Source organism: Castor canadensis, chromosome 10 (assembly GCF_047511655.1).
Source record: "Castor canadensis chromosome 10, mCasCan1.hap1v2, whole genome shotgun sequence".
NCBI lineage: Eukaryota > Metazoa > Chordata > Mammalia > Rodentia > Castoridae > Castor > Castor canadensis.
Window position 1 is genome coordinate 29,352,223 of NC_133395.1, and position 22,984 is coordinate 29,375,206.

General features: G+C 37.0%; 1 non-coding gene across 1 annotated transcript; it reads right to left on the minus strand.

Annotated features, from left to right (window-relative positions):
• Positions 1-826: 826 nt before the first annotated feature.
• Positions 827-891, minus strand: LOC141413246 (small nucleolar RNA SNORD78). Its single transcript, XR_012438042.1, has one exon. It is a non-coding gene; the product is annotated as a small nucleolar RNA SNORD78 (small nucleolar RNA).
• Positions 892-22,984: the final 22,093 nt, after the last annotated feature.

Genomic DNA, 22,984 nt, shown 5'->3' on the forward strand with positions numbered 1-22,984 from the left:
ACCTTGAAACAGGAATCTCTCCCAGATATTACCATACAATTCCAGGAATGCTTCAACGACTCCTTCCTCAGAGCCAGCTGGCCCGACTGACCACAGTGTTGAAACTCCACAGAAATAAATGACCAAGAGGATTTTCCCTATTGAGTTTCTCATGAAATGCCTTCTGGCTACAAATCTCCTTAGGTGATCAGAATGGGGCAAGTTCTAACCATCCCCCAACACTGTAAGTCAAGAAAATAGCAGTTAAGAACATCTCTCACTTCAACCAAGACTTGCAGGACTATGAAAGGATGTGACTATAGGTACTCTCTACCCTGAGAGCTGGTCTGCTAGCCCCTTAGTTACATAAAAATTTGAACTTTCTATAGGATAAAATCAACTAAGAATAAGAATTAAAATAAGTGGTGGACACCAGTGGCTCATGTCTGTAATCCCAGCTACTCAGGAGGCAGAGATCAGGAGGATCATGGTTGGAAGCCAGTCTGGGCTAATAGTTTGTGAGACCCTATCTCAGAAATACTCCAAAGAACTGGTGGAATGACTCAAGTGATAGAATACTTTTGTAGCAAGTGTGAGGCCCTGAGTTCAAACCCCAATACCACAAAACATAAATAACCAAGAAAAAAAGGATACTTAATATCAGTAGTCATTATAGAAATGCAAATAGATACCACTATGCAACTATTAGATTGACAAAAATCGAGCAGACAAATCACACTAAGTGTGGACAAAGATATGGAATGACTGGACCTCTCATACACAGCTAATAGGAATGTGAAATGATAAGTCACTTCAGAAACCAACTCGACTGTTTTTTTTTTAATTTCTTTTCAGTGCTAAATGTGTCTACATACTCATTTCAGATCACACATTTCACCAACATCATTACATTGATTGTTTCTTAAATCATGTACTACCGTTGTCTTTAAAACTGACATGTAAATAATGGAAGGGAACTTATTTATTCACATAACTACAAAATTCAGATTCAGGCATTTCTAGTATGCAGTGCTTGAAAAAACATCTTCAAGATTCAAGTCTCTTTTTCTCTTACTTTCTTCAAAGATAACTTCAATCTTATAGTTTCTCTTCTACAAGCTGTATCCCAACCAAGCTGGGTTTATATTCCACCAGCTTAGCAACTCAGGCAAAAAGAGCTTTTCTTTTCTGATGTTCTAGAGAAAGTTCTGGAATTTGTCTTATTAGCTTGGCTTTGTTTATGTTCATATTTCTAAAATAATTACTTAGCCAGGGGAATAAAATACTCCAATTGGCTACAATTCAGTTAAACACATTCCCACACTCCAACACAGCATAAGGCTTCCTCAATCACATGTTCTCAATAAGGGGAAGAAAGGAAAGAAGAGTCCTTCGAAGTTAAAAGCTCTATGACCATAAGAGAGCGCTGGTTGTTGTGCAACCTTAAGGGACTGAAATAGTCAGAAGTATCAGTGCCATCTGGTATCATTCATTTGTTCATTTGCTTGTTTGTTTTAGTCACTTGTTGAAAAAGCTCTAGATACTAGAAAATGAAGTACAGTTGGCCCTCTGTATCCATGGGTTTAGCATGCTTGTGTTCAACAGCCATGGATCAGATATATTTGGAGGAAAAATTGCATCTGTACTAACCACATAAAAACTTCTTTTTTTTTCATTATTCCCTGAGCAATGCTGTATACCAGAGATAAATATAACATTCACATTAGGTATTACAAGTAATCTAGAGATGATTTTAAATATATGGAAGGATGAGCATAGGTTATATGCAAATACTATGCCATTTGTATGTAAGGAACTGTGTTTTCTAGTATCTAAGTGGGGTCCTGAAACCAATTCCCTATAGATCTAGAAGGACCACTATATTTATTCTTCTCAATCACTACAACTGCAGATCTGTGATCATGTTAATTACTTTTTATCTGTCAAAACAGTTAACACAGAGCATCAGATGAGATGCCCTCCTCTTGGGCACCTTGCAAGTACACCAAGCACACAGCATTGAATGAAGTATGGAGAGCAATCAGAGAACTCAGCTGTGAAAACCATACCAAACTAGTTTCCTCCTCTTCTGCACTGAGCTTCAGGGATAGGGTTTCTTTTGAATCTTTTGGGTTCCTGCTAAGTCTGCTCTCCCATTAGTAATTCTTACCACAAACAGAACAGAAAAAGAAAATGGGGGGTTGGGGAGCTACAATACTTCACAACCATAAAAGGCTATCTGAATGAAGACCTTGTGACTCTTTGCCTGCTTTCTATTGCTAAACAATACAACATTTATCAAAACATACCAAAGTCCAAATAGCCTGGTTGCTGGCACAAAGTTAATTTAAAGAGCTGAAGCAGGAAGATTACAGAACTGGAGAGCTATGAGAACTACTTTCTGGGGAAAACTAAACAACTAGAAAAACACTGGAAGTTTCATAACTCTGTTTAAATTCCGTGCAAATGGATGGAGTTGCTAGAATACATCTAACACACAGTCCCTTTGAATTGTCCCAAATAGAAAGTAACAGTGGCAATGATTTAATAACATAAAAAGTGTAAAATAATTTACAAAAGATTTACTGATCATTTGATTTAGATGGGGGCAGAACAGATTCTGCCTGGAAGCAAGGGGGGGTGGGGAGGAAGGGGAGGTGGGTGAGGAGCAGGGGGGAGAGATAGCCCCCCAAAATGTATACACATATGAATAAATGTATGAACAATCTAAAAACACTTATTTGTGACGAAAAATAAATAGTATAAAATAATTTACAAAAGATTTATTGATCATCCGATTTAGAAACTGTATGTTGATTTGTCTTAACAACTGCATATTCTATTTCAATGAAGTCAATTGTATCTGAATTCTTTAAATCTCCTTTGAAAGTCAAAAGAAATGAAAGCTAAAGATTTTTACTTATATGTTCATTGTTTTCTAATCTCTCTCTGCCTCTCTCTCTCTCTCTTTGTGTGTGTGTGTGTGTGTGTGTGTGTGTGTAGAAAGTGTCAGTATGTAGCCCAGGCTGGCCTCATATTCATGATTCTCCACCTCTGCCTCCCAAGAGCTAGGATTACAGCAGTGTACCTCAGAACCAACTAAATCATCTATTAATTGGAGATATTTCATCCTTTCATACAAAGAAATCCTAGACCCCTCGCTCTAGTTGTCAGCAGAGGGTCCAAAAAGCAACACCAGAGGTAATAAGTTAGTGATTAATTAATCTGGTTCTTCTCTCTGAGACTCTCTCCATATTACTGCTTGGTGAGGAATATGGACATTTGCTCACTCTCAGGTAAAGTGCTACCAAAGCTGTTTCAAGTGCTCTCTCTTAACATGAGTTCATCCAACAGAAAAATGCAGCTGATATCCACAAGTGGATATAACATTTGCAAGGGGCTGACAGCTTCAAAAACACCCTCAACTGTGTTCACAGTTGTAAAACACTGTAAGATCTCTTACTCAAATCTACTTTCATTTGTGACAAACAAGAAAACTGGGCTACCCTGGATTTTATAAAGATTTTACATCTTATATATGTGCAGCTGGTTTTGCAACTCCTTTTTGTTAGAGATCTATAAAAATTCTATTAATATGCTCAAGTCTGCTCATCTAGTAAGTGGAAGAATGAGAACTTGGACTAAGGTTCTCTGAGCAAGTTTACCAAGCTTTTCATCACTACTTAAATAAAAATAACTATCTCTTGTATTTGCATAACATTTGGGATGACTGAAAGCATTTCACTTGTATGATCTCATTTGGCCCTGGAAGTATGCTGTGAAAGTAAGTGGGATAAGGTATTCAGGCTCCATCTTACAGATTTGGAAACCAAGGCCCTATGCAGTGGAGGTGAGGGTGGAGATGGGGGTTAAATGAATTTATTTAAAATCAAACAACTTTAAGTGGCTAAGTCAAATCTAGAAGCTAAGGATTGGAAGTCCCACTCACACCATATTCCACTCTCCTGTAAAAACCCTCTTTCAAATTCTTATGTTCATCTAACTTTGTGATAAAAATTTTGTCTTCATGTATGAATGAAAATGCATTGCTACACATTTTCTGAGAATTATACAATATATTTGTGGAAAGAAAGCTTTTGCTGAGATAAATTATTTGTTATGACAAATTCAATTGTTTCAGCATGTTTGTGTAAAACTTACCTTTCCAATCACAGTGATTCATGTCCAACCTGTTTAGAGTACTCTTGGTGTATTTTTTTTTTCAGAGAATTGACAATTTCATTATAAGCACTGTGGATCAACATTTGAAAGGTTTCTTTAACAATCCACGCAACTTTCTTAATAAATAAATAAAAATTTTAAAATTATTATTCTTTTAAAAAGCTGTAATGAAATACTTCACAAGTGTAAGAAGATTTGTTCAATGTGTATATTTACCTCTACCTCACATGGGGAAGGTGAAACAAAAACTTTAAAAATTGATTGTTACAGATTATGTCAAAAATTTCTACTTAATTTCCCACTAAAACAAGAATATTGTACACTCTGACTCCATGTGGCATATGGCATAAGGATGTTTAGATGAAATATGTCTGACATAGCAAGAACAATGCAGATAACTTGCCTTTATTAACTATACTTTTATTTAACAATAACACAACTGTGTGTCAAAGCTTAAAAAGTTTCTTCACATAAGTGAGTAAGAGGACATTTATAACAAGATAATGAAGTAATAACATTTCTCTTTTTTTCAAGGTTAGTTTTATACTGTTAAAATAAATTCCTATTACTACTAAAAGGTAATTGTGTTTGTGTGTGTGTGTGTGTGTGTGTGTGTGATACTTTGCCAACTACTAGATGTAATGAGTATACATGGTATTTTTTTAAAGTACTCCATTAGAGAGCTAAAAGTATTCTTATTTGTCTGGTACTCTTTAGCCTATTACTAGGCAATAAAGCTTCATAGATTATAAAAATAAAATCTCCAAAAGCACTTTTTGAAGAAAAAAAAACCTAGCTCTGCTAAAGTTCTGAGGATTCCATGTTGTGCAACAAAGCCTTTGGCTTTGAAATAGTGCCACAACTCTAGCACTTTGTGCCAGATAACACATTTACTCAGAGTCATTTGGATAAAAGTAGTGAAAAATATTAAAGCAATGTTTATGTAGCAGGTATGCAATATCAATCATGTTATGTACATTAGTGATAAGAGTAAGGATTGGGTTGTTTGGAAAAAAAGTGGCATTTTCTGTTAGGCTGTGGAAAATTACCAATCAGGCAGTATGTTTGAGTTTTCTACTTAGCTTTATGACTATAGTTTTTTCTGCATGCACCTCCACTGTAAATGGATAATTTAACTACGATAGTTTAAAAAAAAGATATCAAAAATTTTTCAGGGTCTGGGATTATGTATTTCAATAATAAAAATGCTGAGGGTTCCATCCTTAGCACTCCAAAAACAAAAAAAAAAAAGTTTTCTGTTATCTGAGGGCCAAAGAAATATGGTGATAAACTACAAATTCAATGTTATCCAATCTGTTGTATCTATGATAAGAAAAAAGCACAAAATGTGTGAGCAAAACTTATGCTCAAAAGATTCTCATTACTTGCCCTCAAACAACAACCACTGTCAGATTTTATCCTTCCTTACCTTACTCTAACAAATTGCAAGTGACATTCCTCAGTTCATGTAGAAATATATCATAACCCCTAACTTCACCAATAGGTTTAAGTTGAAAGAGTTGTAGCTATCTCTTAAAAACCTTATTTGCTCTATTCTACTGAAAGGGGTTTCAATATTTATTTACTCAGCAACTTTATAGTTAAATCCCTAATTTCCTACCCAATTCTTGCTATCTCTTGCTCCCTATGTCCACTTCCTCATACTTTATTTACTGTTCCTAACCTGAATACCATTTAGCAAAATAAAAAGCTTCAAGTGATTGTTAGTTCCCAATATGATCTACAAAAGCCTAAATAATCCATAATATATCTAAAGGTAGAATTTCAGCTACCCTCTATAGCCCCTTTGGTATTTTCTTTCTCATGAGGAATTACTCAGTTCTCATAGAGGAGACATGAAACCTTTGTAACTATCCTTGAAGACAGGTATGAAGAGATAACTACTGTCTGCATCCTTGGCCCAGGCATTTTACACCTGTATCTCATCTAATCCTCATGTAGACATTACACAGATTTTACACAAATGTAAAAATAGAGACCAGAGATCCCAAAGGCAAGAAATGGAGTAAATGATCAAATCAGAATTTATAGCATTAGCACTGTAATTTCAAAACTTCTGCTCTATACTGTCTTGCCAAAGAAAAGCCTGGCCTGGTGCTGGTGCATCATGCCTATAATCCCAGCACCTCAGGAGGCTGAGATGAGGAGGGTTGTGGTTTGAAGCCAACTCAGAAAAATAGTTTTCAAGACCGTATCTCAAAAAAATTCAATGCACAAAAGGGCAGGAGGAGTGGCTCTACTGGTAGAGCACCTGCCTAGCAAGTACGAGGAGCTGAGTTCAAACCCCAGTATCACCAAAAGAAAAAAAGAAAAAGAAAAGTGTGGGGGCCAGGTCTACTACTGCTTGAATTTTCAAAGTGAAAAACAAAGGAAACGAAGGAAAGTTGTCCTTATTATAGGATGAACTGTGCATCCTCCTCCACTGACATGTTAAAGTCCAAACCTTCAGTACCTCAGAATGTGACTATCTTTGTAGACAGGATCTCTAAACAAGTAATTAAGTTAAAATAAGGCCCTTATGATGAGTCATAATCTAATGGGACTGGTGTCCTCATTAAAAGAGGGAATTAGGACAAAGAAAGCCACTGAGAACGCATATGGGCATATGGGCAGAGGAAGACAAAATGTGAGGACATCGTGGGAAGGTGGTTATCTATAAGCCAAGGGCGAGGACACAGAACAAACCACCTTGATCTTGGACTTCCATCCTCCAGAATTGTAAGAAGTAGGTTCCCGATGTTTAAGCCTCCCAATCTGTGATGTTTGGGTATGGCAATCCCTGTTAAGACTTTTTTTGTCAATGTAAAACATACCTGAGAAAAACAGCCTAAGGTGGGGGGGGGAAGTTATTCATTTTAGTTCATGGTTTCAGCAGTTTAGTTCATCATGGTGGGGAGGGCAACAGTGGAGCAATAAAGCTCACATCATGGCTACCAGGGGGCAGACAGGGAATGCCTCCAGTAGCTGACCCTCTCCTTTTCCCACTTTTATTCCACCTGGACCTGCCCTCTGGAGGATGGTGCTACCCACATTTAGGGTAGGTCTCCCCACCTTAGTTTATCCTCTCTGGAAACATCCACAGACACACCCAGAGGAATACTTTGTAAATCTCGTAGGTACTTGTCAATCTAATCAAGTTGACAACTAAGATTAACTCTCACATAGCCCTAGCAAACTAATAGTTTCTAATAGCTTGCTACATTCATAGTAAAGAGCACTGGATCATCTACCCATTAGTGTGGGGTAAGTTATCTTTTGGCTATTTTGAATGCTTGGATGCATTTTTTTTCCTAGGTTTGAGACTTAATTTCTACAGAGCTTTCTATATTAACAAAATTAGGCTAATTTCTGTTAAGTCTTCATGTATATAATTTAAGAACAGGAAACCATATTGATATAGGAGTTTAGAGACAGAGATACAAAATAAACAGGACAGAGATGTCTGCAACATATCTAAAACATCTGGGACTACAGACACTGGTCTATAAAGAATTCAGTTCCATACCCCACAGCTCAGTGCAAAGCTAAATCCTGGGATGCTACCTGGAAGACAGGAAGTTAAGCTGAGTTCATAAGTATGTGGAAGAATTGGGCATATAATTAATCTGATACTTCATAGTGCAACATACTAATTAAGAATGCAAACTGGTGATAAACTTCCTGCACATACACTGGAGGCACATTTCTTAAAAAGCTATGGAAAACTTTAAATACACACATGAAAATAGAAAGTACAATGTGCTAGTCATTCTACACTGGAGACACATTTCTTAAAAAGCTATGGAAAACTTTAAATACACACATGAAAATAGAAAGTACAATATGCTAGTCATTCTGTGTCCATCAGCGAGGTTGAACAATCGTCAGCCCATGACTAATTTTATTTCATCTCGCCATTGCCACACTGCCACCTTCACCCCATCTTCTACCACCCCCTACACACACATCAAGGTAACTCTGAAGTAAACATGGATGTCATAGTACTTTGTTCAGGAACATACATAAGTTAAATATATAGTAAATATATTTATAATACATTGTAAATTTTGTTCAGATAATATGATCTCATCATATTATATTATGTTACATATTTCTATTACAGTTGTGTTAATCAGCTTTTTTGTCACTGCATCAAATACCTGAGGGAAACAAACTAGGAAATATTTATTTAGGCTCATGATTTCACAGGTTTCAGTCCATGGCCAGCTCATACCTTTGTTTCTGAGCCACGAGGAAACACAACAGCATGGCAGGAGGGTATGGTATAGCAAAATTGCTCACCTAATGGCATTCATGAAGCAGACGGGAAGGGCACAGGGACAAAATACCTTTGAAAGACACACCTCCACCCCATGATCTACTTCCTCCAACCAGGCCCAACCTCTCACCACCTCTCAATAATACCTTCAGCTGGGGACCAAGCTATAGGTCTATGGGGACAATTATAAATTCAAACCATAAGCCTCAAAAAGTTCAGGGCCATATAAAAATGCGAAACATCACTAAAAGTCCCCAAAGTCTCAATAGTCCCAACATTGTTCAAAAGTTCCAGTCCAAAGTCTCCTCTGAGACTAAAGACAAACTCTTAACTGTGATTCCATGTAAAATTCAAAAATAATCTGCATACTCTCACAGTGCAATGGCACAAAGCAAACATTCTATTCCAAAGGGAGGCGTGGGAGCACATAAAGGAAGGGTGGAAACAAAGCAACTTCCAATCCTGCAGGGAAAACATTAAGTCCTGAGCTACACATAAGGCATCCAGGGTATTCAGTGGCATGATGTGAAGTCCAAAGGGCTTGGGCAACACCATCCCTCTGGCCTTGCAGTCCACATGGCCCATCTCTTGGGGTGGCTCTGCTCACTGCCTGTGGTTTCCCTAAATAGACATTCCACAAATCTGGCCTCTCTAAATTCCTGGGGTCTCCATCATAGCTTCAGTTTCACTCTCACAGCTTCATGTATTGTCCTCTTAGAGACTGCCTGCAAGCATTGCCACACATTGCCAGGCCTCCCAAATCTCCCTTTGAAATCTGGATGGATGCCTCCATCAATCCATAACTCTTGCAATCTATATGTCTGCAAAAACAACATATGGATGGCACCAAAGTCTGCTGCTACCTCAAGAGACAGGTGGGCAGCTGGACCCCTCAGCTTGTGGTTGCAGTGCCTGTAAGTGTCTCAGAAGCTAAACGTGGGAGAAATCCCTCCCTGGGCTTCCCTGGATAAGCAAAGTGCCCCAGCAGCACTCTCTTCCTCCTTCTCCTTGCAACTTTGTGACTATTGATCTAAAAAAGGAGTAGCTATATTCTGAGAAGAGGAAGAGCATAAGGAATCAAAAAAAAAAGTGATGATAGGACCATTAAAAAGCAGTGGGGAACAGAAAAGTCACACAGAGAAAAGGAAGAAAAGTCTGCGACTCCTACTCCAGTTTCCTGGGAAAAGGGGAAGACAAAGCCACAAACACAAGGATAGATAGGCAGTCCTGATGACAACAGTCTGGCAGTCCTAGCCACAGAGTCACAGTTCTTACAACCTTTAAGTTTAGTGGGGAGACTTGGTGTCACAGTGATTCTCCCTGCATGGCAGATTAGCATTGGAAAAGAAATCAGTTTCTTTGCTCCCCATATCCTGGAGTGCTATAACCAGGCACCACCTTGAAAATGAGCCCATTATTTGAGACTGAGCTACTTTGGGGACATGAAAGTATGGAATCACAAGTCAGGGATCCTGGGAGCAACCTACCACAGTGTCTAGGTGAGAGATGGCCACAAGAGACAGTCATGGGAGAAGGAGAAATGGACCCACTGAGGAATTGAAGCAGCAGGGAGTTCTGGCTGTGGGTGGCACAACCCTCTGTGGCCAAGAATAAGCCCTGTTGCCTATGGATGACTGTAGAGAATAAGACCACCACCTACCTAATGGCTGGTGATTGTTCAGTCTCTGCAGCTACCTCCCTGCAACCTATAATTCACTGCTGTGCAGGACAGAGAGATTTAAGCTGAGGTCCAATGAATCACTCATCTCTGCTCTACAGGGTGGTTTACTGCTGGATGGAGTCTGAAAGCTCTGAGACCCATAGGCAGAGTTCTTGGTTCCCTACAGTCTTTCCATCCTGTGCACAACCTTTATTTGCTCCCCTCCTCCACTTGCGGGTGCACCTTGAGAACACGCCTCAGCTTGGACACTTACCACTACTAATTGAACAAACTGGGGGGGCAGGGAGGAAGTGCTCTGGAGGTCGCGGAGCTAGTGGGAATATGCCATCTTTACAAGCTGCAAAGTTTCTCAGGGCAAACAGTGACTCCAGGTATGCAAAGAAGGGGAGCTACAAATGTGAATGCAGCCCTGACACTGACAACATACCCCTGACCTCAGTCCACACTTTGTCTTTTTCTTTTACTGTATTTTTAATATTGCTTTTTATTTTATTTTACTATTTTAAATCTTTTACATTTTTATTTCTCTTCTTACCTTTACATAATGTTACATACATTCACCTCTTTATTTTGTAATCATATTTTCATCTCTTGCTCTTTTCTCTCCTTCTCTTTCATGGTGTTTCCCCTTTTTCTCCTCCTTTTTCTTTTACTTAACATTGCTCCTTCTTTGTTTTTGCCCTCTCCCTACTCCCTTCATTCATTCTTTTATTATTATTACTTTTGCTGTTATTAATTTTTACCTTCATAGTTTCTTCTGCATTATTTTTGACAATGTTTTTATCATGGTAAGCCATTGTCTTCTTTTTTTTTTTCTTGTATTTCTATATCTGGCTTGTTGTGATGTTATTGCTATTATCTTTATTCTTTACCTCTCTCGGTACCTACTTGGAATTGAGCCCTCATGAGAAATCTGCCAACTAAGAGGACCCCTAAATAAACTGAAAGATATCCATCCACAGATGCACAAATCACAATTCAGAAACAGAAGAAATACGAAAAATCAAGGCAACATGACTCCTCCAAAAGTTCATAATGTTTTACTAGCCAATTCCAAATAGTGAAATGAGTGAAATGCCACACAAAGAAACTCAAAAGTGTAGTTTTGTAAATGATCAATGATCTAAAAGAAGATGACCTAAAAGAAGATTCATACCAAAAAGATGAATGGAGTAAAGAAATCAATTCAAGACTTGGACAAGAAGTTCAACAATTTGGACAATTGACTTAACAACTTGCAGGAAAAATGCACCAAAAAATATTCTGAAGAAAAAAATGAAAATCTTGGAAATTAAAAGCTCAATAAAACAAATTTAAAAATTAAAAACCTCAATTACCAATAGACCAGCTCAGATGAAAGAAAGAATATCAGGAATTGAAGACAAGTTGAGGTATAATCACATTCAGAAAGGAACTTAGGAAAAAAAAATAATGACTACAACATTGAAGACCCCTTGGACATATTTAAGAAACCAAACAAACAAATCTGTAGTGTAGAAGAGGGAACTGAGATACAAAATAAAGGCACAGAAAACCTATTCAATTAAATTATGACAGAATATTTCCCAAATTTAGGGAAAGAAATGAGCATCCAGGTACAGCAGAAATTTAGGATCCTAAATCTGCATGATCAGAAAAGAACATCTCCACATGATATTTTGGTTAAAATGCCAACAGTACAAAACAAATAAAGAATATCTAAAGCTATAAGAAAGAAGTACCAACTTATTTACAAAGGCAAACCTCCTGAACAATAACAGACTTCTCACTAGAAACCCAAAAGGCCAGGAGAACATGGATGTATTTCAAGCCCTGAAACAATACATTGCCAATGAAGACTACTATGCCCAGCGAAGTTATCCTTTAAAATTGATGGAGAAATAAAAACCTTTCAAGCTAAGCATAAACTAAAGCAATTCATGACCAAGAAGCCAGTATTGCAGAGAACACTTAAAATTTTACTACACATAGAAGAAGAAAGATATAATTGGGTAGCTCAGGAAAGAGTAATTCTTGGTAGAAAAACAGATAAGCACATGAGAATTAAGAAAGAATCAAATGTTACTAACTCAGTATATACCTTTCAATAATCGTTCTAAATGCCCTTAATTCTTCAATTAAAGGATGCAGACTTGACTAAATGGATTAAAAAGCGAGATCCACTGATGCCTGTGGGAAACTCACCTCACTGACAAAAACAGACTAAATGTGAAAGCATGGTATATAATATTTCAAGCAAATAAAATCCAAAAGCAAACAGGAGTTTGCTTATATCTGAAAAGGCAGACTGCAAGCCAAAACTAGTCAGAAAGGATAAAATCACTACATAGTAAAAGAAACAATCCATCCAGAACATGTAATGATTATAAATATATATGCACCAAGCATTGGTGCACCCAATTTCAAAAAATAAATGCTACTAAGCATACAGGGACAAATAGACCCAAATACAATAATAGTACATTAGTTCAATACCCACTCTCACAAATAGATAGATCATCCAGACCAAAAAACTCATTAAAGAAACTTCAGACTTAAACTGTAGCTACAGAGTATTCTATTAAATAGCTACATAATACACATTCTTCTCAGTAACCCATGGAACTTTTTCCAAAATAAATTTGTACTTTAGGTCATAAGGTAAGTAATAACAAATAAAACATGAAATAATTTCTTATATTATTCTAGATTATAACTGATCTAGAATAAGCACTTTTAAATGATCGGGGGTCATTGAAGAAACCAAGGAGGGATTTTTAAAATTCCTAAATCAAATAAAAGTGAAAATACAACTTAACAGAATCTTTGGTATACGACAAAGGCAGTTCTAAGAGAAAAGTTTATAGCTATGTGTGCCTACATTTAAAAAAAAATCATAGAAATCTCAAATAAATGACCTAAAGTTGCAAGACAGAAATGCCAACTTATTTACAAAGGCAAACCTATCAGAATTACAACAGACCTCTCAGAAGAAACCTTAAAGTCTCAGCAAAGCGAGAATAAGCCAAACCCAAAATTAGTAAAAAGAAAGAAATAATAAAGATCACAGCTAAAATCAATGAAATGGAGACTAAAACAACAAAAGATCAATAAAACAAAGAATTGGTTCCTTGAAAAGATAAACAAAATTGACAAACCCTTAGTCACACAAACCAAAAGAAATAAGGAGAACACCCAAATAAATAATAAAAATAGAATTCAAATACAGTCCAAAAAGGGGGATATTACAACAGATAAAATTGAAATTCAGAAGACCATCAGGGAATATTTTGAAAACCTGTATTCCAAAGTTGAACCAAGAGGATATAAGCAAACTAAAAGGATTTACAATGAGCAATGAGATTGAGGTTATAATGGAGGTTCTCTCCCAACAAAGCAAAGCCCAGGACCAGATGGATTCACTACTGAGTTTTTCCAAATCATTGAAGAAATTTTCCCATTTCTCTTCCAACTATGCCATAAAATAGAAAAGGAAGGAATGCTTCCAAACTCATACTACAAAGCCAATATTATCCTAAAACCAAAACTGAATATGAATACAACAAAGAAAACTATAGACCAATTTCTCTGAGGAACATAAATATAAAAATTATCAGTAAAATACTTGCAAACTGAATTCAGCAATGCATTTAAAAGATCATATACCATGATCAAGTTGGTTTCATACCCAAAATGTGAGGATACTTCAACATGCACAAATCAGCATAATACAACACAAATAGAAGCAAAGACAAAAAATCATATGATCATCTCAACAGATCCAGAAAAAGCCTTTGGAACAACTTCAACATTCCTTCATAATAAAAAAACCCTGAAGAAACTAGGCTACGTATGCCGGGCATGGTAGCTCAAGCCTATAATCCTAACTATTTGGAGGACAGTGATCACAAAGATTGTGGTTCAAGGCCCTCCCAGGCAAAAAGTTCTCAATACACCCATCTCAACTAATAGCTGGGTGTAGTGGCATGCTCCTGTCATCCCAGCAAGCTGGGGAAACACAACTAGGAGAATCCTGATCCACGCTGGCCAGTCATACAGCAAGACTCCATCTCAAAAATAATAACACAAAAATTGTAAGTTGAGTGCCTCAAGTGATACAGTGTCCATCTAGCAAGCATAAGGTCCTTAGTTCAACCCTCAGTCCCACCAAAAAATAAAAATTTAAAAAGTAAAAGGTGCGTATGACAAATCTATAGCCAATAATAAATGGAGGAATGAAACAGGGTGCTGACTTTCACCACTGTTAATCAATATAGAGCTTAATTCCTAGCCAGAACAATAAGACAAGAGAAAGAAAAAGAAGAGACAAAATATAAGAAAGGAAGAAGTCATTATACTAATTGCATAGGCTATGATTCTGTACTTAAGTAATTCTACATACTCAACCAGAAAACTCTTAGATATGATAAACATTTTCAGCAAATTAGCATGATACAAAAATCAGCCTGTGAAAATCAGTAGTTTTGCTATATAGTAGACCTTTTGTCTTCATGGATATATGAAGTAAACCAAGTAGACCACCACTGAAGAAGAACTGAATGCTCAGAACACACAGAGTTTAGTACTCTAAAATTATTCAAATTTACCTTTATCATATGTACGGTAGGTTTGAGCATCCATAACTTGAAACCACATAGAGTAGACTACATTACTGTCATAAAAATTGCTGCCGTGTACATTAATACTGCTCACCAAAAACTCTTACATACTGCTCTTTATCTTGAACACAGCAGATGCTAGATTCATTTTTCAAGCAACTTTTGCTAAAGACATGCCACCTTTCAACAAATCTAAAATTTTCACTTTATTACTAATAAATCCACAACTAAGGAGGATTTACTGTATACCAATAGCAAACTGAATAATAAATCAATAAAAGAATCCAACTCACAGCAGCCTCAAAAGAAAAAACAAAAAAACCTAACCAAAAAGGTAAAAGATCTGTACAATGAAAACTATATAGCACTGAAGAAAGAAACTGAAGTAGACACTAAAAGATGGGAAGACTCCTATGTTAACTGGCAGTATTAATATTGTTAATTATCATTTTACCAAAAGTAAATGCCCATAAAAATTCTAATGACATTCTTCACAGAAATAGAAAAAAACAATTTACCAAACTTTTACCAAAAGTAAATGCCCATAAAAATTCTAATGACATTCTTCACAGAAATAGAAAAAAACAATCTAAAATTCATATGGAAGTTCAAAAGACCCCAAATAGCCACAGTAATCCTTAGCAAAAGTTCCAGAGATATCACAATACCTGACTTCAAATTGTACTACAGAGCCATAGGAACAAAAACATCAGGGCACTGGCATAAAAATAGACATGGAGATAGTGGTGAGGGGATAATGTGATTGGAGTACATTATATGTGCATTATGGAAATAACCTAATAGAAACCATTAAAATTAAAAAGGGGGTATAGGAGCAGAGTACGAAAGAGCAATAAGAGGAGATAAGTTTAATTAGAGCACCTTATATACATGCATGGAAATATCACAATGAAATCCCTTCATTATAGTAATATACACTAATTTTTAAAATAGACTTAAAGACCAATGGAATAGAATAGAGGACCCAGAAAAAAACCTACAAAACTACAACCATTTGATTCTCAACAAAGGGGCTAACAGCATATGTTGGAGAAAAGAAACAAATGCTGCTAGGAAAATTGGACATCCATATGTAGAAGACTAAAACTAGATCTCTATCTTTCACCTTGTACAAAAATCAAATCAAAATCATTCAAAGACCTTATTGTAAGACCTGGAATTTTAAAACTGCTAGGAGAAAACACTTCAAGATAGATATAGGCAACCACTTTCTGCATAAGACTCCAGTAGCTCAGAAAATAATAGCAAGAATTGACAAAGGAGCTGAGCGCTGGTAGCCTATAATCCTAGCTACTCAGGAGGCAGAGATTGAGGGAGTTAGGGTCAAAACCAGCTCTGGGTGAAGTTTGCAAGACTCTTTTGAAAATATCCAACACAAAACAGGATTGGCAGAATGGCTCGAGTGGTAGGGGCCTGCTTAGTAAGTGTGAGGCTGTTGAGTTCAAACCCCAGTGCTGACACACATACAAACACACACACACACACACACAGAAGAAAAAGGGAATTGAAAAATGAGATAAAGTTTGTAAACTTCTGCACAGCAAAGGAAATAACAGTGAAGAAACAGCCTACACAGAGTGGGAGAAAATCTTTGCCAACTATTTATTCACCAAATGATAAATATCCAGAATATATAAAGAATCCAAAATATTAAGCACCAAAATAACAAATAACAAATGGCTCATAAATACATGAACAAATGTTCAACATCTTTAACCTCCAGGGAAATGCAAATCAAAACTACATTGAGACTCCATCTCACCAGATCTGCATAGCTATCAGCAGCACAACAAAAAACAAGAAATTGCCAACACTGTTGGTTAGACTGTAAATAAGTGCAGCCACAGTGAAAATCATTAAGGAGAGTCCTCAAAAATTAAACATAGAACTTCCATATGATCCGACTATACCACTGTTTTGGGTAAATACCAAAAAGAATCAAAGTCACCATACAACAGAAGATACCTGCACACTCATATACGGTGGTACCTATTCACAACAAGCAAGTTATGGAATAATCCTAGGTGTCCATAAATGGATAAATGAGTAATGAAAGTCTTGTATATACATATATATATATATATGGATAAATGATAAATATATATATATGGATAAATGATAAATATATAAATGGATAAATGAGTAATGAAAGTCTTGTATATATATATATATACATATATATGTATATACATGTATATATATATATGTATACATATATATATATACATGTATATACATATATATATATACATGTATATACATATATATATATACATGTATATACATATATATATATACATGTATATACATATATATATATACATGTATATACATATATATGTATATATATATATATACATATATATATATACAGGGGAGTATTACTGAGCCACAAGGAAGAATAAAAGTATGTCCTTTGCGGGAAAATGGATGGAACCAGATATTGTTACATTAAGCAAAATAAGTCAAGTTCAGAAATATAAATATCAAATGTTTTCTCTCATATGCAGAATCTAGATTTTTAAAAATATACATGGAAGTAGAAGTGGGACTATTTGGTAAGAGAAAGGGGACTAGTGGGACGGGGTAGTGGAGGAAGTGAATAGATCAACATACATTATGTACATGTATGGAAATGTCAAAATGAAGCCCAATATTTTATATAATTATTGGAAATTAATAAAAAAAAGGTCTTTTTTAAAAAAAAATAATGCCATCGGCCAGGTATCAAGTCTTCAGCACATAAGCCTGTGGGGGACATTTTATATTCAAACCAAAGTATATATTAAATATAAAAGCATATATAATTATGTATAGACACAATATATTAAAATTTCTAAAGTATATATGATAAGAGCTTTTTTAACATAACCATAATCCCTTTATATAACCTAAAAATCAACAGCAATTCTTATCACCACATTGCAGTGTTAAAATTTTCCTGTTTGTGGCCAGGCATGGTAGCACAATGCCAGTAATCCTAGAACTCGGAGGCTGAGGCAGGAGGACCATGAGTTTGAGGCCAGCCTGGGCTACGTAAGATGTGTTCTCAAGAAAAGAAGGAAAAAAAATTCCTCATGAGGAAATTTGCACTTGAGGTGAGGTGGGGTACACTGAACCAACTTTAGTCCATCGTGCTGCCAACTCTAGATTCTTTTTTTGCTCACGTAAATTTTTGTTTTGTTTTTTACAGTTCTGGGAATGGCACCTCAGCCTCACATACTCTAGACAACTGCTCTACCACTGAGCTACATCCCCAGCCTGGGGTTTGAACTCAGGGCCTTATATTTTATAGGCAGGCACTCTACCCCTTGAGCCTTTCTTCCAGCCCTCAAGATTCACTTTTAAAAGCAGGTATTTGGGGTTAAGGGTGTAGCTTAGTGGGAAAGCACTTGCCTAGCAGGCTCAATTTCAGTTCCCAGCTCCACAAAAAAATAAACAAAATAGAAGCAGATATTCAATTTAGTTGTGACTAGAAGAGGCCCAAGACTGCAGATCACCTGGGGAATGGACTCTCCTTTATTGGAAAATCTCAAGAAAAAAATGAAGCCAATGAACAGCCTAACCTAAAATGGCCCTAAATTCCAGATAGGACTCAGAAGCTCACATTCTTCTGCTTCCTCTGGGAGATGTGTTTATTTGTTAAATAGATAATATGTTTGTTAAACAGATAATAGGTATCTAATAAATGCCCAAAGGCATTGCCTTCTGTTACGTTGTATACCTTGATATGTTTGTCATACCCAAGAACTTTACATTAGCATGACAGCTTTTTATTTTCTCCATTGCACACAAAAGTTAGCCAGGAAAACTACCCTCTCCACCACCCCATCCATTGATTATAATTCTCTAGGATAGTGGGAGGATCTTGCTAGAGTTATTATTGTGTTTTTAGAATTTCTTTTCAAAAGATGGGCTGAGATTAATCATTATTTAGATAGTGAAGAAATTATAAGCCCCAATCCCTTCTCCACCTAGTTGTTAACGGGAGTAGGATGGTTTGTAAGGACAAGGCTAGAATTCGTAGTGCTTGGTCCTGCCACCCACGTGTGTTGCTCAACCTCTGCCTGTGGCTGGGGTCATTCACCCTAAATGCGAGTACGGCCTGGGGTGTGATCAGGGTCATAAGGACAGGAGAGGATGAGGAGAGGAGTCAGAGATGAAAATTAGTTCTCTAATGCAATTCCCAGCCTTTGTTTTCCCTTGTCAAGCACAGTTTGGTAACGCACCATTCTCCTGTCCCTTTGGACAGGCTAAATGATAATACCAGGGCAGCCAAGGAACTTATGGTCAAGCTGGGAAAGGTGACTCAACCTCTAAAAGAAATGCTAGCACCTTGCCAGACCTAGAGGGAAACAGCAAGTCTAAAATCCACTTGCCTAAGATCACAAACACATGGCCATCAACTTGATTTCATTAGAACTCAAATCTTTATCACAAATTGTTAGTATCATATTTTTCTGAACAGTATGTTTCTTTGTTAAAGATCAGATCCCACCTGACAGTCTTATTCTTCATCCATGACACTTTGATGTGAGCCAAGTTCACTGCAGGCCCTTAGGGCAGGAAGATAGGTCTGGAGTGGTTGAAGAGCGACTCTTTACCCCCTCCTTTTTTCTCTCCTTTGGCCCTTGGCCCAGGCTGTTGGCAGAAAAGCTGTTATACCATTTGAGAAGCCACATAGGAATATTCCCTTCAGGGGAGCTGAATGGTTGCCAGTACCAGAGGGGAGAGCAGCTGCACCTTGCAGCTTCCTCTGGTTGTCCCAGACATTCCTTCCTTCTGGGGAGTTCCAACAAGAACATTTGAGGTGTCAAGAAAGGGAAAATCTAAAAAGGCATCCCAGGAAAAGTGAGAAGGCTTTGCTGGGTAAGTACCACCTAATAATAAGAGAAAGTGCTCCTACTGTGATCCTTAAAAAGAATTCCTTAGGGAAATTTCATTTGCAAGTGTGTATCCTATGTCTTGACATATAGAGAAAAAAGATTGCAAACTGACATGATGTCCACATCAGGTGATGACTGAAACTAGAGTCAACAAGGAGGGAACTTTCTAGTGTCATTTTGTAAATCTCCCATTTCTAACCCATTCTCAGGAACCAAGTGTCTGGGTTTATAAAACAAAGGGAATAAAATGAGCTATTACTCAGAGCTACTTGAAGAAAAAATGTTTTTGTTTAAATAATAGGTCTGGCTTGATGTGAAATCTCCTCTTTCATATACTTATTATAAATTAGAATCTAGAGCAAAAATAATAAAATGGAAAATAATTTTAACAAATATATAACTAAGAAGGTTTTTTCATGTTGTGTTTGCTTGTTGTTTTTGAGACAAAGTCTTGCTATGTAGCCCAGGCTAGCCTTGAACTCTATATCCTCCTGCCTCGGTCTCCTGAGTGCTGGGATTACAGGCATGACCACCACACCCAGCTAAGAAGGGTTTTAGAATAATGTTGTTACCTTTGGTATGAGATAGCATTCACTTTTATCACACTTATTTTTAGCTGAACATTTGAAACAATGATTATTCTATCCACTTTTGAAAAAAATAATGACATTTGTTAATGTTTTAATAACCTAACATTAAATAGTTCATCTACACAATTGAACAATTTAAAATTGATTCTATTACTATAAATAATAGTGATAATCTGTACATTTGATGGCAAAGGGAACTCCCTCAAAGGCCTGCACCTGGAGAGAAAGCCACTCCCACACAGGTGTAAGATAGGGACATCTTCAAGTCAAACTGTCCAGACACTAGTATTATAAAAACACTGGGAAAAGTTTTAATGTTGGTTTTTATTTTTTAAGATCCTTCTTTTGTCTGCTTACTTGTTTACATTATTTTCATTGTTTTTATGTTTCTCCTGTTTTAGAAATATGGAATCATTGTGCATGGTGACACACACCTGTAATCTCAGCACTCCACAGGTTGAGACAGGAAGCTCGAAAAAGTTGAAGGCCAGTATTTCATTACACAGATTTAAGCACTGAGGGAATATGTGTATGGTAGACTGTGAAAGACCCAGGAATACTTCTCATTAACGCCCTATCAGTGCCACCCATGCAAACACTGACCCTAGACAGCCCAAGTTCAAGTGCCAACTGCTACTTGCCACCAGTGTGATGTTAGCTGAGTTACTTTAACCATAAAAGGTGATAATAAAACTTAAATTGTTAGCCCAGTGTGGTGGTACATGTCTGTAATCTCAACTATGTGTGAGACTGTGGTTGAAAGCCAGCCTGGGAAAATTGTTAGCAAGACTCTATCTCAAAAACCAAGCTGGGCATGTTGCTTCATACTTATAATCCCAGCTACACTGGAGGCAGAAGTAGGAGGAGTTCAGTCTAAGAACAGATCTTGGCAGAAGCACAAGACCCTAGAAGTATAAAGGGCTGAGGTTATGACTGAAGTGGTAGACCACTGGTCTAGCAAGTACAAGGCCCTGACTTCAAATCCCAAGAGTGTCAAATAAAAAAATTGTTAGAAACATTAAATAAAATAGTCTACAGAAATCATGCAGTGTAGTTCTCAGCATATACCAATAAATGTTAGCTTATCACTATTATTCTGTTTAATAGGCAATCACCTTCAATGATTCCTTAATTTTCAAGGCTACCACTGTTTTTAGTGACTTGAAGACTTTCTCAATGCACTTCCCTTTGACAAACAGATGCACTTATTTTTGTGAATTCACAGGAACCCAAGGCTATGAAATATAATTAAACCCTAGAATGAATAGAAGCAGAAAATTAGCACAGCATTTGTTCTTTCTCTCTGCCACCTATTGGAATGCCCCTACTCACCAATGTTCAAGTCCATAAGTATGCAGGACAATGAGCTCCCACAAACTTCTACATTTGCTGTCATAACTTATTATCCAATCTCAGATAACTGTCCATACAATAATTCATAAAAACTACAACCCAACAGACTGGACACATGGCCACACACCCTTCTTGTTTTACTGAGGTTTGAACTCAGAGTCTACATCTTGAGCCATTTTACTACCTCTTTTGTCATGGTTTTTGCGAGATAGGGTCTTACAAACTATTTGCCTGGGCTGGCTTCGAACCACAATCCTCCTGATCGTTGCCTCCTGAGTAGCTAGGATTGCAGGTGTGAGCCACCAGTGCCCGACTCACAACCTCCTTTTTTTTTTTTTTTCTTTCCTTAGTGGGTTTTTAGTCTCTTAACCATTTTAATTGGCTTATATTAATTGTACAGAGGTGTTATTCTATTTTTAGAGGTACTAATGTTTGAATTTGTAGGCAGGCAGTCTACCACTTGAGCCATGCCTTCTGCCCTTTTGCACTCATTATTTTAGAGATAGGGTCTAGCTTTTTGCCAAGCCCCTGGACCATGATCCTCATTAGGATGACATGCCACCACACGCAGCTTTTTTCCCCCATCTTGGGGTCTCACAAACTTATTTTGCCTGGCCTGGCCTTGAATCACGATCCTCCTGACCTCAGTCTCCCAAGTAGCTATAATACAGATGTGAGCTCCCAGAGCCTAGCTTGCAGAGGGGTTACATTTTGATATTTCCATACATATTTATAATGTACTTTGATCAAACTCACCCCCTATTCTGCTTAGTCAGTGTTTGGTTTGGTTTGGTTTGGTTTGGTGGTACTGGTGTTTGAACTCAGGATCTCATGTTTGCTAGTCAGGTGCACTACGACTTGAGCCTCTCCACCAGTCCATTTTTGTTGGGTTTTTTCGAGATAGGATCTCATGATCTATTTGCCAGGACTGGCTTCAAACCATGATCCTCTGATCTCTGTCTCCCAAGTAGCTAGAACTACAGGTGTGAGCCACTGACACCCGGCGCTCAGTCAGTTTTATATTTTTCCTCTATAGTCTCAGTTTGTTTTTTCTATTTTCCTTATTTTTCTTCCTGTCACACTCAGAGTAGCCTGAGTAGGAAGCCTGAGTAGAAAAGTTTCTGACAGCAGTTGTAGGAAGAACCTACTCCTACAAACAAATGAGATATTTTTCAAGGTAACATGCAATATTTGTGTTAGTATTAATACATGTCTTCACCACTTACCACGAATAAAACTGTGCTACTGCTTTTATTATGTTCCGTCCTTTTTTTTTTAATTGATGAAAAAAATCAACAAAGCCCTGTGGTTTCCCATTGGGTATTAATTCCAGAACCCTCTAGAGATGCCAGAATCTAAGGATGTTCAAGTTCTTTATGAAAAATAGTATATAGAACTGCCATATAACCTATGCA